Source organism: Platichthys flesus, chromosome 11 (assembly GCF_949316205.1).
Source record: "Platichthys flesus chromosome 11, fPlaFle2.1, whole genome shotgun sequence".
Lineage (NCBI taxonomy): Eukaryota > Metazoa > Chordata > Actinopteri > Pleuronectiformes > Pleuronectidae > Platichthys > Platichthys flesus.
The window spans coordinates 282,351-288,551 of NC_084955.1; the positions used below are offsets into that span (position 1 = coordinate 282,351).

At 41.6% G+C, this 6,201-nt stretch overlaps 1 protein-coding gene across 1 annotated transcript in view; it reads right to left on the bottom strand.

Annotated features, from left to right (window-relative positions):
- The window catches only part of ppp1r35 (protein phosphatase 1, regulatory subunit 35), a 64,043-nt gene extending 62,861 nt beyond the window's left edge, over window positions 1–1,182 (bottom strand). Inside the window, exon 1 of the mRNA XM_062398419.1 lies at window positions 1,087–1,182. The gene's annotated coding sequence lies outside the window, so the exon portion shown is untranslated. The remainder of the gene's footprint in view (window positions 1–1,086) is intronic.
- Window positions 1,183–6,201: the final 5,019 nt, after the last annotated feature.

The window sequence follows — 6,201 nt, forward strand, 5'->3', positions numbered from 1 at the left end:
CAAGGATCTTTTCTCGTTTACACAATAGAAAATATATTTTTCTTTTCACTTGGCCGACAACGATCCATATCGGCATACCTGATTATAAAATAACAACAATACTATCTATCTATTAATCTTTCCCTGGAGTTGATTTCCCAGATTTCTTCAACACCTTATTCAGATATTGTGAACAGCATATAACATTTATGTTGATACTCCCTTCCATCCCATAGTGCTTCAATATTATTTGATAATTTCTTCTATCCTTCTTTCTCATGATCACTTAAATTGGCATATACTATAGAATAGGGGGTAAGAGTGTAGCTGATAAGTGACCAAGACATAATAAAACAACAGAAAAAAACCCACATGCCTCCATACTGCACATGTGGTGTCATTCAAGTGTCCGGAAGCCCCGACATTTGTATTCGACTCGAAACGAGGTCATTTACACCAAGTTTTACCAGAAGTGTCTCAGCCAGCGGACGTTAACATTTCCGACGGTCCCTGAATGCACCTCATCGTAAACGATCAGAGGACATTTAGGCTTAAAACGTTATGTAAATTACGTCGTTTCGAGTTAAATATGAACGCGGGGCTTCCGGACACTTGGATGACACCTAATGGAATAATGTTATGGTTATCAGTGGTGTATAAAGTCCTTGAAAGCCGTAATTGGGTAAAAGTAAAGAGAGATCAGCTCCGCAGCGTCTTGATCGGGGAGAACTGCATTTGGTTTGTACCGAGCTTCAGTTTCGGTGACCGCCTCCAGTCTGACCTTCTCTCAAGTTTTGTTTCAATATTTCCTCAACTAAAATATGCGTCACATCCATTTACGGCCCGGCAATGTTCCCTGCTGCAGGTCGCTTATCTTAGGGGTGTTCAAACTTTTTGTCCCGAAGACCACGTACAGGCACGCAGGTGCTACGTCATTTCCTGTTTTCTTGCTGCTGGTGGTTGTCGCTCTATGTATTAGCTCATCTGCTAAACACAGCTGTTTCCCTGTAGCACTACGGCTAAAATCACCTGTCTGTAGTTAAACACCCACACATAACAACCAATACTCTATCTTGCTTAGTGATTCTGTGTTCTGTTTGAGCTCACCCTCGTAGCGCTATACCATCGATGTCTTAATCTCTCTCCCTGTTGCTCCACTGCTCTCTCTTGCTCTGAGTGTCTAATGTTTACTTACTCCTCTGCCTCCCTTAACAGTAGTGGTACTTGTAATATGTGGTGTGTTGGTAGAGATGGAGGCGAGGCTTAGCAACTTAGAAGCTCGGCTCCGCAGCTTAGAAACTCCGTTAGCTATAGTTAGCCGGCTTCCGCTAGCCGCGAAGCCACCTAGCTTAGCACGTAGCTTAGCATTAACTAGCAGTCCGGGAGCCCATGGCAGCTGGGTGACGATCCGCAGGGGGCATAGTGCTAGTCTTAAGAAGCCCACGATTAAAGAGCCACCAGCTCACGTTTCAAATAGATTCTCTACACTCAGCGAGCCACCCGCTGATAAACAACAAACTATGATAATTGGCGACTCGGTTTTGAGACACGTCAGCTTAGCGACACCAGCAACCATAGTTAATTGTATCCCAGGGTCCAGAGCTGGCGACATCGCATCTAAACTAAAGCTGCTGGCTAAAACTTAACGTAAGTACAATAAAATCGTAGTTCACGTCGGCAGCAATGACTCCCGGCTTCGCATGTCGGAGTTTACTAAAGTGAATGTTGAGTCGGTGTGTGCTTTCGCAAAAACGATGTCGGACACACTAGTTTTCTCTGGCCCGCTCCCTTATACAACAGGTGATGACATGTGTAGCCGCATGTTATCTTTTAACCGCTGGCTGTCGAAGTGGTGTCCTGCAAATGGTGTGGGCTTTGTAGATAATTGGCAACATTTTTGAGAAAACCTGGTCTTGTTAGGAGAAACAGCGTTCATCCCACTTGGGATGGAGCAGCTCTCTTATCTAGGAATATTACTAAGTCTATAGCATGACAACCCATAGTTTGGACCAGGTAGCAGAGCTGCAGTGCTAAACACTTATCTGCGCTCCCTCTTGGATCAGTCACACAACCCCATAGAGATTGCGTCAGTCCAACGTGCGATTCAATTATTGAAATTAAAAAAAAAACAGAGCGAGAACTCCACACAATAATCTAATACAAATTAAAACAACCTCTGAAACAACACAGGGAACTAAGACTTTTAAATGTGGTCTTTTAAACATTAGATCACTTTCAACTAAGGCTATTTTAGTTAATGAACTACTCTCCAATTACAACATAGATTTATTATCCCTCACTGAGACTTGGCTGCATCCTGATGAATATGTCAGTCTAAATTAATCTACACCCCCCAGTCATATAAATTCACAGGTTCCCAGAGAATTTGGGCGAGGAGTTGGATTGGCTGCTATTTTAACTCCAGTCTATCAATTAATCCTAAACCAAAACTCAGCTACAAATCATTTGAATGTCTTAGTCTTCCACGCCAATCCAGGAAACACCAACAGCCAATCATATTGGCTGTAGTTTACCGTGCTCCCAGGGCTTATCAAACTTAGTCCTAAAGACCGATAACATTATTATTGTTGGTGACTTTAATATTCATGTTGACAATAATAAAGATTGCCTTAGCCTAGCATTTATTTCAATACTAGACTCAATTGGTTTCAGTCAGTGTGTACACCAACCTACTCATTGTTGTAACCACAAACTTGACCTTGTATTATCGTACGGTGACGGAATTGAACATTTAACAGTTCTTCCACACAATCCAGTTCTATCAGACCATAATTTAATAACCTTCGATTTTTCAATAACTGAATATATGCCAATAATAAAAAACTAATTTTCTAGATGTCTACCTAATAGTGCTGTAGTTAAATTTAAGGAAATAATTCCAATTACATTTAAACCCGCATTATCTGTAGATATAAAGGACAGATTCTTTAAAACCCGAGCTCCATTGAGATCGACCACCTCGTCGATAGCTCTGCAGACTCATTACGATTAACATTAGATTAAATAGCCTCTCGAAAATAGAAAAATGTCAAACATAGTAAATTAGCTCCAGGTTTCTCTTCAGCACTGTAGCCAGGCAGACAGAGAGTCACACCTCCATCGAACCCAGTATTCCTCGATCCCTAAATAGCAATATCTTTATGACCTTTTTTAATGATCAAATTCTGACTATTAAAAATAAAATCAACCATTTCCTGCCCTCAATTGGCACTAATACCCTTCCAACAACAGAGATCTCAGAAACGGCTGAGAATCCTACCCATTACTTAGACAGCTTCTCTCTGATCACCTGTGATGAGTTTACCAAAATAATCTCATGTTTTAAACCAACAACCTGTATCTTAGATCCCATTCCTACAAAATTACTTAAAGAAATTCTGCCCCTAATTGATAGTTTGTTACTTAACAATCAATCTGTCATTATCATCAGGTTATGTACCACAGTCTTTTAAAATAGCAGTAATCAAACCCCTTCTCAAAAAACCCACCCTAGACCCAGAGGTTTTAGCCAATTACAGACCAATATCTAATCTCCCCTTCATGTCTAAAGTCTTAGAAAAAGTTGTAGCCAATCAGCTGTGTGAGTTTCTCCAGGAAAATAATATATATGAAGACTTTCAGTCGGGGTTTAGATCCAATCACAGTACAGAGACAGCCTTGGCAAAAGTCACTAATCACCTTGTAATAGCCTCAGATCAGGGACTTGTGTCTGTCCTCGTTCTGTTAGATCTCAGTGCATAAAAGAACACTTCAAAGGATTTATTTAGCAAATAATTCTTTGTTGTCAGTTTGCTTTAATGTCACAGTGTCAGTGATGTTAGAATCATTGATGTCTTAGATGCAATGATGAATGATTTATACGATCTGAATAGACAAATTAGTGTTTCTGACCTAAACAGACCTATAAGTCTACTATAGTGATAGCGATAGCCCCACCTACTGCCAAAACGAGGTAAGCCTCTTTTAAAAATAAATTAGACACTCTGTGTGTCCTGCACCAGATGGGTCAAAAGCAGAGGTTAAATTTCCCTACCTGCATGAGTGTGCCAGTGCATGTCTGTGCATGTGTTTAGGACTAATAAATGCATCTTGATCTTAATCATAAACTTGTCCAGCCATACCATCCATCATCATGCCTAACGTACGATCCTTGGACAACAAAATGGATCATATACGACTGCTGAGGTCAGCGAATCAGTCAGTGAGTAACTGCTGTGTGCTTGTTTTCACTGAAACATGGCTTTATGACAACTTCCCAGACTCCGCTGTACATCTTGAGCAGCTTCCATGCTATCGACCGGACAGAGCCCACGTTAACGGAGGTAAAGAACGCGGTTGAGGAGTTTATGTTTACATACGTGATGTGTGGTGCCAGGACGCTGTGGTAGTATGCAGACACTGTTCACCACTGGCGGGATTTATGATCATAAAGTGCTGTCCTTGCTATCTGCCCAGGGAATTTACTGCAGTTTTGCTAATCGCGGCATATATCCCTCCAACCTCCAGCAGCAGTGACAGGAATGGAGCACTTTGTGAACTATATCAGCTAACAACAGACAGCACACCCAGACGGATTTACTATCATCGCAGCAGATTTTAATCATGCTGATCTTAAAACTGTCCTACCAAAACTTCATCAGCATGTCAATTTCCCAACAAGGGAGAATAACCCCTTGGACTTGGTCTAAACCTCACACGAAGGAGCATACAAGGTCTCCCCCCTCGCCCACATCAGACTTTACGACCGTAGCTGCACTGAACACAGCAGGAAACCACTGCATCATTGGTGCACTACTCCCTTCCTTGCAAGACACATACACCACCCGCCTCACCCGGAAAGCTACCTTGATTGCGAGTGACACCAGCCACCCTGCACACAGTCTGTTCAGCCTCCTACCCTCTGGAAGAAGGTATAGGAGCCTCCGTTGCCGCACCACCAGACTCAAAAATAGCTTCATACACCAAGCTGTCAGGAAGCTAAATTCTCTCCCCTCACTCCCCCCAGCCATATCCTCCAGTCTGACAGGAAGCTGAAATCCCGTGGGAGAGTGGGAAGCGTCCTATCGGTTCCTTGTATGTCTTGAACATGTGAAGAAATTTACAATAAAGCTACTACTACTACTATTACTTTCCTCAGTATTGTAGTGCCTGACCCCTGAACAGTGAACGGAGTAGTGCATTCGTCTCTTTCTTCTTTTTCTATACAGTCTGTGTGTGTGTGCTCTGTGTGTGTGTCCTGCACAATATACTGTAAGAAACCCCCTTACACAAAATGCAAAGTTCTCTGTGGTGCATTGTGTTTGATCTCCGAGCCGTTCCTTTAACCAGTCTTGAGTTAGACGTCCTGCGGACAGACATGACACCTGCGCTGGACTTTAATCAAGCAGGGTGTTGGACGGAGTCACGGTCGGCTGGAGGCGTCTCTAGACACCTGCAGCCGGAAGACTTGGAAGTTACTGGATTTTACTATGAATATAGTAGTAGCAACTTTTGTAGATATATTATTTTTAATTGTTATTATTATACATTTTCAGGCAAATTAATTGGATTTTTGATGGCTTTAATATGCTCAAAATTTGCAGAAAATTAGAAAGTGGTGAAAATGTACGTATTCTGGAGGAATTTTCAATGGGCGTCACAAAATGGCTCAATTTGATTGATTGATTGAACTGACAAAAGTATGGATTAAGTAGATAATTAAAGATGGGGAAATTCCATCATCGTTTCACGTCATTGATTTGTAGCATGCCAAGGCCCTCCTTGGAGCTTGATTCAGAATGATGGGCACCGCTGTAGGGTGAACTAATGCTAAAAAGATGGCAGTTTTTTAAAGTTTAGTCTATTTTCTTATGTTTTGATGACTGTGTGATGGGAGGAATGTTAAACTAAGGGCAGCAACCTCTGAAGAATTTTGAAAGATGCTTCATGGCACTTTTGTGTCACAGACACATTAGTTGCTGTGTTGGAAGTGGGGGATAGGGGCCACTCAGGTGGGCTCTGTATTGGTTATTGCTGCTTTCTCCCTTTTTTTTCTTCTTATAACTCAACAGATAGATATTAAATTGCACAATCACAAAGCTGACTCAGTGCCATATGTATGATAGATAAGAACATGTTATCAATGAAATCATTTGTTTCATATCTTGGAATGTTAAAGGGGAAAATCGGGCATCTAAGATAAATTAGATTATGTCACACCTT